The sequence below is a fragment of the Vulpes lagopus genome, chromosome 2, assembly GCF_018345385.1.
Source record: "Vulpes lagopus strain Blue_001 chromosome 2, ASM1834538v1, whole genome shotgun sequence".
Lineage (NCBI taxonomy): Eukaryota > Metazoa > Chordata > Mammalia > Carnivora > Canidae > Vulpes > Vulpes lagopus.
The window spans coordinates 141572930-141588853 of NC_054825.1; the positions used below are offsets into that span (position 1 = coordinate 141572930).

General features: G+C 34.4%; 1 pseudogene; it reads left to right on the top strand.

The window, feature by feature from the left end:
- Positions 1-1303: 1303 nt before the first annotated feature.
- Positions 1304-15924, top strand: part of LOC121478377 — a 42030-nt pseudogene continuing 27409 nt past the window's right edge.

Sequence of the window (15924 nt, forward strand, 5' to 3'; positions counted from 1 at the left end):
GCCTTATAAATACTAAATCAGAATCTCAAATTATGATACTAAGTGATTAAAAATTTTAAATCTCCAGTATTCTATGGAGATACATATGATGACAGAAATATGTTTTAAAACATGTTATTTCAAAACAATTCTTAGGCACAATATAAATTAAATAAATTATATCTAAATTTGTATGTCTAAACAACTCAAAGTTTTGAATAAAAATCATATAAAAAAAACTAACAAGGGATCCCTGGGTGGCGCAGTGGTTTGGCGCTTGCCTTTGGCCCAGGGCGCGATCCTGGAGACCCGGGATCGAATCCCACGTCAGGCTCCCGGTGCATGGAGCCTGCTTCTCCCTCTGCCTATGTCTCTGCCTCTCTCTCTGTCTCTCTGTGACTATCATAAATAAATAAAAATTAAAAAAAAAAAAAAACCTAACAAAGTAATTGCCTATGATGATGGATTGATAATGGGCCTTGGAATCAGAGATACAGAGGAAGAAATGACATAAAATAAAATAATAAAGAAATTGTGTATGAGTTAGCATTTGTAGTAAAGACCAAGTCATTTACCCACACCATTGCCTTCTACTGAACGCAATGAAATACTATATCTTTTAGACTCCATATGAGTAGTTTGCAACCATGAGAGTGAGTTCCGGATGATGAAATGTAGTAGAAATGAAAAATAGCACTTTTAGGCCTGATCATTATACCTTGTACATAATCACCCTCTGTTCTCTTTTCTTGCTCTTCTGAATTCAGCAGCATCACAGATGAAAAGATCTTGGATACCTGAGTTACCACATAGAGTCTGCCTGGCTCATCACATTGGACTGTTGACTAGTGAGAAATAATCATTTAAGCTGTTAAGCTAGTGAGATGTTACGTCGTTAGAGTACCTAGCAATAATTACTCTCAACAGGAGGATGATGGGGTGGCATGAAGAATATGATTTAAAAAGATTTCTGTTTCTGTGGGAGAAATACAAAAGAAAGAAAAAGAAAAAACAAAAGAAAAAAGTTTCCATGTATGAATATTTTACAAAGCCGCCATACAAACCAATGTTCATATGTGTTATTGTATAAGCAAGAAGCAGAAAAGAGAATTCTGTTTAAAAGGTTCACAAGTTCAAGTTTTCTCCATGTTGGAGTAACTGGAACCAAATATATCTCTTTTTGCTATTAAAAACTAGATAGCAGAAATAAGAGTTGTTTTTCAGATATTGGAACATACAGCACTGGAATATGACACTTAAGGCAAGAAAATGGAGATGGAAGCCAAGGTTACCTCATTTTCTGTCTAAAAGCACTTCCTGGGCCATGGCGCTGGAAGGAGAAACCCAAGGGGAGCAGGGTTGTCTTGTTGGATTGAGAAAACAGAAATTACTGTTGGGGAAGCCTATGCCAGCTGGTCATGCAAGGCAGCATACTGTAAAGAATGGACGTAGGCAGAGGGATCCTTTTGAATATTGGCTGCATGTTAAACTGCACACAAAGGAGTAACCTCCATCAGGCTAAGCAGGTGAAAATTCTAGGAAGCTCTATGCTGGATAATTCAGAGATCACACAGGTCTAGAAGTCATTTGGATAACTGGAGTATTCAGAGCAGACTTATAAAATGCTTCGTAGCAGAGATGAACTACCATAGAGTAAAGGCTATTTTAGACCTTCCCTAACAAAGCCTAAAAACAAGTGACAAATGGACCAAGATAATCAAAGCTAAAATGTACATCATCTCCAAATTTACCTATAGATTAAATCAATCTCAATCAAATTCCCATCAGACACTTTGTAGGAACTGAAAAGTACATTTCTAAATACATGTGGAAATGCAAAGAACTTTGAATAACCAAAATAATTTTGAAAAATAAGGGCAACTTTGGAGATTTGCACCACTTAAATTCAAGATTCATGATAAAGGTCAAAAGTCATAACAATGTAGCATTAGCATAAAGATAAAAGAGAAGTGAATGAGGGGTCCAAGGCGGGCTTGGTCTGTGGATCATGTGACTCTTGACCTCAGAGTTCTGAGTTCAAGCCCTGTGGTGGGCCTGGTGATTATTTAAAAATTATATATATATATATATATAACTGGACATATATATATATATATATATATATATATATATATATATAACTGGTCCATATATAGACCAGTTGAACTGGTCCATAGAGTTCAAGCCCTATGGTGGGTGTGGTGATTATTTAAAAATTATATATATATATATATATATATATATATATATATAAAACTGGACATATATATATATATATAACTGGTCCGTATATATAAAGGGACCAGACTAGAGAGACCAGAAATAGAACCATATACATAAAGCCAATTGCCATTTGACATAGTTACCAAGGCAATTCAATGGGGGTAGAGATAATCTTTTCAACAAATTGTGCTGGAAATATATGGCATAGCCAAATACAAATAATGAAATGAACTTTAATTTTTACAACAAACTGCTAGCAGTAGCATTTTCCTCACTTAAAAGTGCATTATCTCTGAGGGTGGGACATACATACTTTTTGCACAAAAATGATTTTAAAAAATTTTTAACACAAAAAAATCACTTAAAGTATTTTTAAGGGGGATCATAAAAACTAACTCAAAATGAATCATAGACCTAAATGTAAACCCCCAATTATAAAACTTTTAGAAAAAAAATTAGGAGAAATTGATTTTCAGTTTGGCAAAGATTTCTTAAAGAGGACAAAGAACACACAGAATTGGACTTCCAATTTCCAGTCCACCATATAAAAAGTTTGGAAGTCACCACTGTATTCTAACAAGTAAAAAGTGAACAAACTAAAAAGTCAACAGCTCTTCTCAGATCTTTAAGAGAAGTGAGGTTACATGAAAACTACTATCCCTAGAATTGGAAAGACAGATGAATTCGAGTGATGGAAATCCACTAGCAGAACACTCTGCAGGAGCAGTTCTGGGGGAGGGAAAAGTGAACTTTGACAACGTTCTGGAAGCTCAATGTGGACAAGTCTAAGAGGCAAAAACCCCATAGGGACCAGTCACAGCAACCCCCCCACCGCCACCAGCCACATACATTTTACGTGTTTTATCTCGAAGTTTTACCAGGTTCTCACAGAAATTATTTTGAAATACATCAGTGCATTGTTTTTAATATCAGCCCTCAGGAGGATTTAACCACAGCCTAATCTTCTGGGCTTTTAACAGAGCCTAAATGACATCAGGGAAGCAAAATACTTAATTCCATTCCATTCGAGCCATCCTGTCCCACCTAAAATTATAAATATCTGACCCTCCATAGGATTGAACAAGTACAGGTGGATATTTACCATACTTTTATTTGCTCATTCATTCAACAAATATTTATTGTATATCTGATGTATGGTAGGTACTACATTGAGTGAAGATATAGCAGCAAAGAAATACAGTTCTTGTCCTCATAGACTTGATATTCTAGTGTAGAAGAGAGACAGCAAATAGGTAAACAAAGAAATTCATTAAGTAATTTTACATGTTAAAGTTTTCCATGAGGAAAAATCAATTAAGTTAAAAACAATAATGCATGAAATGAATTATGAAGTTCTGCCTTTGCAAATGAACTATGTTAAGTTTGATATGCCTATGGAAATGAAGGTGCACAAAGGCAAAATTCCATTTGGAGAGTAAAAACATAAAGTGACTAAGAAAAAACAAAACCCTGAAATAAGTAAGCCATTGAAGTAAATTGGGTTAACTATGTGATTTTAGATATCTTGTGATAGGGTGTTCAAGTGAAATTACTGTGTTTGCATTGAAATCTTAGCAAGTTCTATAGAGTTTTCAAAGGCTAGGTCCTTAGACACCGAGATAGACAACAACATTGAAATATAAGAAGAGATAATGCCAAGTCAAGCACATTGGTGTGATGACAAAAATCTAAGTTCTCCTATTCCTCAACACACACACACACACACACACACACACACACAGAGTCAACATTTTGATGAGCCACATGTATGAAATTACTAATAAAAATAGGCTAATTATGAGATTCATTAAAAAGTTTTATTTTTGTTCTAAAGATTAGGAAGTTCTGCAAATAATAAACATGAGGTCTGCTGTTTGTATTGATTAGAATGTTTTAATTAGTATGTTTTCAAGTATGAAGGGGAAAATGAATGAAACAAAACAACTAAAAGACCAAAATGAACACATTATTGGACAACTAATTTTTTTAGGTACCAGGTAAACCACTTTTGCATATTACCTCAATGCAAAGAGGAGAAAAAATAAAATAATAGCACACATATCAGTGAATTTTTGTAAATCTAAGCATTTCTTCCACTTAGTATTAATAAGGAGTAAAATGAAGGCAAAATCTGGGTGTTTTTAAGTGACACTTATTTCTATAAATGTGTCCTACTGGGACAATGGGGCCATAGGATCCAGTTCTCAGTCCCATTTTAAGTTCTGACAAACTTCTTCTTTTGATTGCATCATCTATTTTACTGCATAAAAACAGATTTTATCTTGAAAAACTTGGAAGTTTAAAAAAAAGACAACGTCAATATCAATTTCTGAAGAACAGAAATATTCAGTGAATCTTTGCTGTTAATTCAGATATGTCTTCATAACTATATAACCCCCCAAGACGGACCATAGAGACTAGATCAAATCTGGGTATAATGTGCTGAATTTTGGCGCAGAAATGAAGAGTAAAATATTTGTCTCCATGGGGACAGATCCATTACTGCACTTTTCAAAATGTCAAGGTTACATTTGAAAAGTAGTTGCAATTTTCTCCCATTTCATAAAGATAATTCTCTGCTTGTACTTCACACATAAAAATCTGTGACTTAATGAAAAATTGTCTTCATAGTATTAGGATAATAATCCCAACCTAACATGGTTTGGAGTAGAGCATATTTTTTTCTTAATCTCCAGATTCCAGGGAAGTAAAAACATAGTATTGTCCATGATTTAGTAATATTTTCTCATTTTCACCACTTCTTCAGTTTTGTAGGAGATCATAGTTTGTTTCAGAAACCTTGTCAAAGAAATTTCTTTGGGAAACATTAGTCCATAAAAAAGGAAAGCACATTCCTATATGTTTGAGGTATACATATCAGCCAACCTTGGGCAAGTTCAATTTTACTAGATAAAAAACTTACATTTATGTATATTTGATATGCTTTAAATAAGTCCTGATTGTATATGCAATGAGAGTGCAGCTAAACAGTGCAGTATACTTTTACAGCTGTTAAACCATCAAACTTTATTGTGGTGCAAATGTTAAAAATATTAGTAGCTATTTGGAGATAGATATTAGATAGTAGTATTTAATGAGATTCATTGGCAAGTACAAAATAAAATTTTAATAAATAATTTTTAGGAAAATTCTTTAATTTCAGTTTATTTATTAGAAATCTTAATATAACAAATATTTTTTAAAACTCACTTAAGGCAATTCTGGAGGATGGCCAGTTGTAGAAAATCAATAACTAGAAGCGTTAAGTTAAAATTTCTATCATCATACTAGGGCTCAAGAGGATATATGGACAAGATTTTAAAAGATTGAAGTAGTTTTTCAGATGTCAACAAGTAATTTGCCTTTATGACTGGCAATTATTTTTAGTCCATAAACCATTTGTACAGAAGAAAGCACAACAAATATGGCCTTTCCTTGCAGAAAATCAACAGTATCTTTGTAAGAAACATTAAAACATGAAACATCATTTAGATTCAACTAAGTATTACATTTTCTATATGTTAAGAAACAGACATTTTCACATGGATTGTCTTAATGTCATCTTCAAAATTACTTTGTAAAGATTAGATTTATAGAGACTAAGGAACTTGTTCAGAATCTCAGCAAATTGATGGTCGATGTGAACTTTAAATGCTCTTTTCTACCCCAAGTATAGTATTTTTCCACTCGCTCGCTCAAATAATTATTGCTTCATTTGGACATCTCAATAAATCTCTTATTTGTTTATTAAATATCTACTAAATTTCTAATATTCCTAATATCTCTGTGTTACTTAGTAGAGATGTAAGAGTTACCTTGACTGAACTCAAGTAAATTTTGTTCTTCTGCATGTAATATGTTGTTTTTTTCTAGCTGCTTTCAAAACTTTCAAATTAATCATAAATTTGACTGTATGTCCCTAGGTGCTATTTACTTTGCATTTACCATCCTTGTGTTCCAATAACTTTGAATCTGAAATTTATGTTTCTCACCAAATTAGAGAAATTTTACGCTACATTTCTTCATATATTTATTTTGTCCCTTTATCTTTTTCTTTCCTGGAACTGTAATTGCATATATGTTAGACCATCTTCAGTTGTCGTAGTCTCTCTGAGTCTGTTCATATTTTGCATCTTATTGTCTCTGTTATCCAGTGTAGCTAATTTATATTGATCTGTCTTAGATTTCATTCACTTTATATTCAATATGCTGTTAATCCCATTAGATGCACTTTTTATTTTGGATTGCATTTTTCACTTTTTTCTTTTATATTCTCCAATAGCTTCTATTCCTTTGCTGAGATTTCTTATATTCATCATCAATGTATCTCCATATCCATGGAGATAATTACAGCCGTTGCTTTAAAATCTGTCTTGATTCCAAACTATTGATCAGCTTTAGTTTTGTCCTCATGGATTATTTTTTCCATTGAGTGTGGTATTTTTCTGTTTCTCTGAAATTTGAATAATTTGGATTTTGGTTCTGGATGTTGTGAATTATACATTGTTGAGATTCTAGATTATGTTATATACTTCCAAAGAAGATTGATTGATTGATTGATTGATTGATTGATTTTTTTTTTTTTTTGAGTGGTTATCTTGGCAGAACTAAATTGCCATTTTTTCTAGGTGGTGCATGGCAAGTTCAGTCAGATATTTAGGTATAATGTGTTTTTACCTTATCTCTTTTTAAAGATCCTCTCCCCATTTGACTCTGACCCCTCTTAATTTTCCAGCTATGTAGTTGTCCCAGATTCTGCCTTTTTTGCTCATCAGTCCAATGAGAAAGTTTTATCACTTTCATATGTTACTTGTACAGCATTGCACTAATGATGTCTGCCTTCAGGCTATGAGTGATAAAACCAGGAAGCTTACCTACGATTGTCCTCTTCTACCAAATATTTTTTTTGAAATGGATCTTCTACCAAATATTGACTTATCTATAACAACTGCTTGCTTTGCTTCAGTCTTCAGAAGTCTTAGATCTTTTACCAAATATTGACTTATCTATAATATCTACCTGCTTTTGCTTCAGTTCAGCCCTTAGATAGTCATTTCTTTTGACATATTACCCCGTAGTTCATGGAATCATACAATATGTGTGAAACCAGCTTTATAGCTGCTTCTTTTATTTAGCATAATGCTTTAAAATTAATTTGTGGGGGCACCTGAGTGGCTCCTGTCTTTGGCACCTTCTTTGGCACCTGTTCAGCATCTGTCTTTGGCTCAGGTCATGATCCTGGGGTCCTGGAATAGAGTCCTGCATCACGCTCCCCTCAGGGAGCCTGCTTTTCTCTCTATGTTTCTGTTTCTCTCATATGAATAAATAAATAAAAATCTAAAAATAATTAATTTGTAATATTGTATATATCAGTAGATATATCATTCCCTTATGTTTGTATTCTTTTACTACAAGTAGTATTTGCTGTATGAATATGCCACAATTTGTTAATCCATTAAATATTTAATGAGCATTTGGGGTATTTTTAGTTTGAGCTATTATGAATAAAGTTCTTTAAAACTTCAGAGAGAAGATGTTGGATGAAAGTATATTTTTTTATTTTTTTAAATTACTTATATGTGTTACATACAAATTAAACTATCAAAAACAATTTTTTTCATAAATGATGGCATCATTTTATATTCCCATCAATAATGTTTGAGATTTCCTATAGATCCACATTCTCACTTCATGTTATCATTCTTTTAAACTTTAATCATTCTAGCAATTTTGTGGTATTGTCTCATGATTTAAATTTGCATTTCCCTAATTACTAATACTGTTGAGCATATTTTATCATCCGCATATTTTTGTCTTTCAAGTCTTCTGACCAATTTAAATTGTGTTATCTTAATATTGTGTTAGAAGGATTCTTTACATATTCTAGATATGAATCCTCTTTGGATATATGGTTTGCAAATATTTTCTTCCAAACTGTGGTTAGCCTTTTATTTTCTTATCAGTGTATTTTTCAGAACAATAGTTCCTGATCTTGAAAGTGTTGAACTTGACAGTTTAAAAAAAAATACTTTGTGCTTTTTAAAATTAAACTTTGTAATACAGAGCAGTTTAGGTTCATAGCAAAATTGAGGAGTGGTACAGATTTCCCACATACCCTCATCCCCTCCCTCGTTATAAGCATTTGCCCACTGGAGTGGTATATTTGTTTCAATCTATGAATCTACATCGGCACATCACTATCACTCAAAGTCCACCCTTTATGGTTCACTCTTGGTATTGTGTATTCTGTGATTTTGTACTAATGTATAATATCCACTGTTATACTTATGTAGGTGTATGTATATATCCACCATTATAGTATCATACAAAATAGTTTCACTGCCTAAAATAATCCCTGTTGTGTGTATTTACCTTTCCCTCCCCCCTAACTTCTAGAAGCCACTGATCTTTTTCTAGTAAATATTCTGGTCTCTGGTTGTATCACAGTTTATCTATTCACCTTCTGAAGGATATCTTAGTTGCTATCAAGTCTGATAATTATGAACAATACTGCTATACATTTGTATATAAGTTGTTCTGTAGGCATTGTTTTAAACTTGTTTAAAACTTGTTTGGGGAAATACCAAGTTCCCTAAAAAAACTTTTACTATTTCTTGCCAAGCAGGTTCGCTGGCAAAGAATTTCTTTAATTTTTGTTTGATAAAGTATTTCTTCACATTTAAGATATAATTTTGTAGGGAACAGAATTATAGATTGATGGTTTTTTTCTCCCCCACAATACTTGAAACATTTCGTTCCCTCTCTTATTAGCATGGTTTTCTGAGAACTTACATGTAATTCTTATCTTTTCTCTCTATGGGTTAAGATTTTTTTTTTCCTTCTGGCTCTTTTCAGAACTTTTTCTATATCTTTGATTTTCTGTAATTTGAATATGATATGCTTTGATGTAGTTTTTTGGCATTTATCCTGCTTCATGTTCTTTTTTTTTTTTTTAAGATTTATTTATTTGAGAGAGAAATAGAGAACATGAGTGAGAGGGGCAGAAGGAGAGGAAGAGAGAATCTCAAGCAGACTCCATGCTGAGTGGAGAGCCTGAGGAAGGGCTCAATCTCACAGTCTTGAGATCATGACCTGAGCCAAAACCAAGAGTTGGCTGCTTAACTGACTGCGCGACTCAGGTTCCCCTGCTTCATGTTCTTTGAGCTTTCTAGATTTGTGATTTGGTATCTGGCATTAATTTGGGGAAGTTTTCATGGTTTCAAGTATTTCTTCTATTCCTGTCTCTTCTGGTATTTCCAGTACTTATATGGTATACCTCTTGTAATTTATTCCACAGTCTGTAGATATTCTGATGTGTGTTTTTTTGTTTGTCGGTTTGTTTATTTGTTTGTTTTCAGTCTTTTTCTCTTTGCTTTTTCAGTTTTGGAAGTTTTTATTCTGTTATCCTCAAACTCAGAGATTCTTTAGTCAGATGTATTAGTGTCTTGTCTATAATAAGCTCATCAAAGTCATTCTGTATTTCTGTTAGAGAGGTTTTTGGGTTTTGTTGTTGTTGTTTTTGTTGTTTTATCTCTAGCATCGCTTTTTGATTCTTTCTTAAAATTTCCAAATCTCAGTTTACATTGCCCATCTGTTCTTACATATGGTTTACTTTATCCATAGAGCCCTTAACATATTAATTAGTTGTTTTAAATTCCTGATCTGATAATTCCAACATCCTTGCCATGTCTGGTTCTTATGCTTGCTCTGTAACTTCAAATGGTGTTTTTACCATTAGGTATACATTATTATCTTTTTCTTTTTTTTTTTTTTTTTTTTTTTTTTTGATAACTCTCCATGATGTAACAGGTTGAATGAACTGCTGAAAATAGGCCATTGACAATATGGTGGTTAGGTAGGGGGAATGGAAGCATACTCCATGGTTAGGTTCTAGTCTTTTAGTGAGTCTGTGCCTCGGGAATGTGAACGTCATGAGTGTTTCTCAGGTTTTTCTCACCCCTAACGTGGGAGAGGCTAGCAGAGTGAGCTGGATTTTGGTATTTCCCATCCCCAGGTCAGTTAGGCTGATAACAAACTGGGATCTTAGGCTTCAGTTAACCAGCTTGCCCTATGGAAAGGCCTCATTCAAAGACCAGAATGTCTTGGAGTATTTCAAACTTTTCCTTCTCACTGCCAGAAGCACAAGGGGAATTTTCTCTGACATTTATTGTGAGATTCTGGTCAATCTCACAAAACTGTAGGGACCTCTCTATTTCCCCATCTTCCCATGAAGATTTTAACTCTCAGACTTGTCTACACTGAGCCTCTAGCAATTCCTCAATTATGTTTCATATTTTCCTATCCCAGCACAAGTATCGAGGGCTATTCCTCTCCTAATCTCTGCTCTAGTAACACCCACCTCCCTGTATTCACCTGTCTGCCTCTTCAGTCTGGACAGCAATGATTTGCCCTGTGTCCTCCTCACTCTTACAGATTTAAGATTGGTTAGGTTCTCAGTCTGTTCTCTTTGTGGTTGTTAGCAAGGAGTGGCAACTTCCATGCTCCTTTCATGTACAACTGAAAAACCAGAAGTCCACCTAGTTTCTTGTATAAAATAATTCAGAAAACACAGAAATAGTTATAAGCTTGTCAAAATTATATAGAGCCACTAATAGAAAAAAAGGTACTTGAATGGGTATTTTGTGATTCTTATAAACCAAATTACCTAATATGCTGAATTTGTATCAAGCTTTCTGGAACTTTAACCAGTTCACATATTCCTCCTAAGATCTGGAAAAAGACAGATGCTGCTATTACCAACAATTATTAACCTTGTATTAGAAGTCTTGGCTAACATTACAAGATACAAAAATAAAACGTACCAAAGCAGGGGGTCTCCACATCATTGTGATGACTCCAAATGCTTTCAGGTGTCTAAGTAAAGACACTTTCTTGTCAAGAGTAAACTTGACACCTGATACCATCCTATAGTTTTAGATAGTGATGTTGCTTCTGCTGCTTATGATCTTTTATAGACGAATCTTCTATCTAGAAAATTCTAAAAAACTAAACGTTTGGGAGAACTTTAATTGTGGTTGATTTCATTTGTCATCAACACCTGAAATGGACTCATAAGAATCTGTTTATATTCTTTATTCCATTTAGTATTAAAATTCATATATTTTTGCCGCAGAATTATTCATGTGTGCTTCCTCAGAACCCATGATAGGTATTATGTGACATAAAGTATATGATCATTGTTACTTCAAATTCTGAATTCCATGGTATCTATGACTCAGGATTTCATATAAAGAACCTATTAAAGTAAACACTTATTAATAGTATTTTTTTTATAATCTTCAAAATAGTACTATGAGATAGATACTCATATTATTACCATTTAACAGTGAGTGGTAGAGAGGTTAAATATTTAAGGATACACAGCTTATAGGTAGCTGAACTGAGCTTTAACCCTGGCGACTTGGGTCCAAAGCTCACTGTCTATTGCTTCTTTCACTAATGGTGGGGAGTGGAAGGGTGGGCAATATTTTCTTGTCAACCCTACTCAACCCTAAGGTAACTGTACCTTGCCCCTTATCAGTAAATTGGAAGAGAACTCTATTCATTTAAAATTTGGAATCTATACCATGCTACTACAATAGAAAGGCCCTTTTATATTATCTATCTATCCCAATCATTCTGCTCTGTTTGTAATACTGAATATTGTTTTCTAGTTGAAACTTCCCTTCTTGACATACCTAAGCTAGTTTGATCTTTCTATCCCTCTGTGAATGTTACTTTTGTTTTGTTTTTTGCTTTCTCTTATACCTCAAAAAAAAATCATCTAAGTGTTCAACAAAGCAATGTTTATATTTCTTTAACTTCCTATTTAAACCATCTCTCAGTAGTGTTTAACTCTCATTTTCTGGCTTGTACATAAAGGAGCCCCATCTTGAAAGGTTCTATTCTTTTTTTTTTTTTAAGATTTTATTTATTTGAGAGGGAGAGAGAGCAGCAGAAGGAGAGGGAGAAACAGGCCCCCCGCTGAGTAGGAAACCCAACATGGGGCTCAGACTCAGGCCTCTGGGATCATGACTTGAGCAGAAGGCAGTTGTCCGACCAAGTGAGCCACCCAGGTGCCCCCAGGTGACTATTTCCTCATCAGCTGGTAAGCTCTGAGACTTGTTTGTGCTTGATGTCTAAGAGCCAAGGTCAAAGAGACTGTAGAGTATTCCATGGAATCTGGAAATAAGCTCACTTTCTTCTTAGTGACAGCGTAAATTTTACTCATACCAGGCTTGCCTAACAATACAGAATCTTCAGCCCATTGAAAAGAATTTTGTTCTACTCCAGGCAATTTCAGAAGTTAGAATGTCACAAGGAGTCACAAACAGGTCTGATACACAGGATGTTGCTCTTGTTAGGCTTCGCCCACTTGATTGTAAGCTCTTGATAGACAAGGACTGCTAATTCTATCTTGCATGTTTGTTTTTTTATATAGGAATTAAACAGTATCCTGGATGTCACAGGGCTAACAAAATTTCTTTTATTATGAATTAAATATATTAGTCTAACACAAAAGGTAAATTAGTAGAGCTCAGAGAAGGGTGCTTTTCAGAATGTGTGTCACTTGGTTCCTTGACAAGAGGAAAACTGCAGAAGTTATTCATTAAATGTTTGTATTCTAATTTTAGCTCCCAAGCAATCAAATGAGTAAATATGGAATAAAATACTTCCTTCATACCTAACTTACGGTAAACTTATGTTTACCATTTATAAAATAAGAGAAATTTATCAAATTTCCAGCATCTACAATGAGTTGAGCACAATCAATTTTATTAAGGGATATATATAAATATATTAAAATATATAGATGTTCATTTCAGGGTGGCTAAAATGTATCATAAGTAGGAAAAATATGCAATATATTTTACATATATATAAATATATATACAGATATAAACTCATTTCAATAAAAGCATCTGCAATTGTGTGTGAATGTGTATAGAGAAGAATAAATTCCTAGTAGGAAAACAAATTTGTTATAAATAAAATAGTTACTAAGTTGAATGAAAGGATCTTCAAAGTAATAAAAATCAAAAAATAAACAGAACAATTTATATAGCCAGGCAAATAAGATTACCACCAAAGGTAGGAAGGCTATTAGTGCATAACTATGTCATAAATAAAAATGAAGTTTCAGTACAGAAGTGCAGCTTAATTCAAATTTGAAAGCAAAGGCCATCATAAAATTCCATTAGTACATGGCAACAATTGTATCATTGCATCTCTTTTAATCTGAATATGGGCTCCACTGATTATTTGTTGTTCTTACTTTTAGCAAAAGTAAGGTTTTTAGAGTTTGAGTTCAGGCATGGAGAATTTTAGTATTAGTTTTTCCTCTATAGTTAGGCGTGGTTACATATATTAATAATCTATCAAGATCTACTACTAAACTTTTTTGAACAGATTGCTTCTCACATGCAAGAGTTTTGAGTAGGTACTACTTTGTTTTGCACTTCTTTCTTTTTAAAATTTGTGAATATACATTTACATGATTCAAAATTCACAGTGATATAAAAAGGTATACACACAACAGCAAGTTCACAACTTTTCTGGAATCCATTGGAGTGCTGAAGTTGCAAGGCAGTCAACTGGTCCAAAAAAAATCTAAGAAAAGACTGGAGCCTTCAGGAAAACACAAGATAAGAACGTGGCTTACCAGGACAGGATGCAGCTGGACAGCAAGAAGGGGTTATATGCTCCTTATTGGCAAATCAGCTGGGGTTATTGGAAAATTGGTGGAGAATGAATGTGCATGGGAAGTGGTGAAAACCCTGGGAACTGCAAATACCAGGAGGTCTGGCAACTGAGACCTCATAGAAAGTGTTGGTCAGTTTCTGAGAAAGTCTCCCTTGTGGTACAGAACTAGAGGAGGGAAACAGTCAGTAGCTTCTATAGAGGTGGGGGAGACATACAAGTTTCAACGGAGACATTTCTCCTCTATCTCCCCTATAAAACTAAAAAACCTAAACCTGTAGGGGGGATGGTCAGCACACTGGTGCTCATGGGTCACTGGTGAAAACCCACTGCAGCTAGGAGAAGGAAATAGGAAAAAAGAAACTTGAAACCTGGAGGATGGGCATAAAGGTCTAATGGACTCAGAACTCCAAAGCAAGCTCCAGGACAAAGAAGCAGATATATAGTGCCTATGTCAAACAGTTAATCAGAATAGAGACCAACTACACCTGTGGCCCCCATTCTCAAGCACACACCCCAGGAAAAGAATCATTAAGTAATAAGTAATTTGTAAAAGACAGACCTTCACTGAGGTCCAATATGAAGAGAACTAGTAAGATTGGCATGGAGCAAGCACTGAAATAAAAAGCCTTCTGAAAACCCCTACCCTAAACACATGGTAGTATTAGAATTTGAAACCTGTGGTAACCTGAGAGTAACCATAGCAACAGCAAATCTGAAAAAAAAAAACAGGTTTAATGGGTTAAACAAATTGCTCCCCTAAGGCAGCAGGTAGGGGGGAGCCATAGTCAACAAGGAAGATGGCTTCAAGAAAATATTCAGGAATAAACTAGAAAGCATACCAAAAAAGTAAGAAAAACCAGCACATTCCTAAAAAACAGAGCAGTCATTAAAACCAAACTCAAATATGATAGAGATGTTAAAAGTACCTGAGAAGGAATTTAAAATAACTATGATTATAATGTAAAAGGCTCTTAAGGAAAAAGTAGACAGCATGCAAGACAGGTGGTTAAATTTAGAAATTATAATAAAGATTCAGATGAAAATCCCAAAAATGCATCACACAGTCACAAAAAAATGTCTTCAATAGGCTCAATAGTAAACTGGGTACAGCCAAGGACAGAATCCATTTACTGGAAGACAGGTGTACAGAAGTCACCCAGGACAGAATGCAGACTGTGATTAAGGAGCCTACAGATGAATGAAAAAAACACAATGAAGTGAGTGGGGAAGAAAAAGCCAACCTAAGTAACCAGAAAATAGTGTTTTGACTGGATCGTACAAGGCTTAAGGCTAAAAGAACTAGAGGGATATTGCATTTTAGTTGGTAGACTTATTTCACATGCACCTATGGGACATATTATCAAACTGCTTTATATGAATACTAGGCTTGAACAAATAAATACATTTTAGGGGTACCTGGCTGGCTCAGTGGTTGAGTGTCTACCTTTGGCTCGGTCGTGATCCTGAGGTCCTGGGATGGAGTCCCACATCAGGCTCCCTGACGGGAATCTGCTTCTCCCTCTATGTCTCTGCCTCTCTCTGTATCTCTCACGAATTAATAAACAAAATCTTTAAAATAAATAAATAAGTTTTAGATAATGAGTCAGGATCTCACTATTAGAGAAAGAAAGGGGGACACAAAGGTCAAATTAAACAGCTCTCAGTGACCAAGGGCTGGAATAATTTGAGCAACAAAATAAATAGTAATGATATTAGATTATAACCCCCAAATAAAATATATATCCATGAATCTGAAGACTTCAGTTTTTAGCCCAACATGTAAAATGATTGGAAATCAATACTCTTAACCTTAAATTGAGAAGACAAAGCTAGACAAACCGAAAATCAATGACTTTCTTAGGCAAGAGAACTAAGGTTGCAGGACAAACTACATTCCCAAAAACTGGAGAGTCAGGTGCATCCAGGGAGAGAAAGTTCCTGAGATTGGCTTACCTGGAGCAAGAATTGCCAATCAAGGATCATTTGTGCAGTGTACATTAGGAATTACCAGGTTGCATA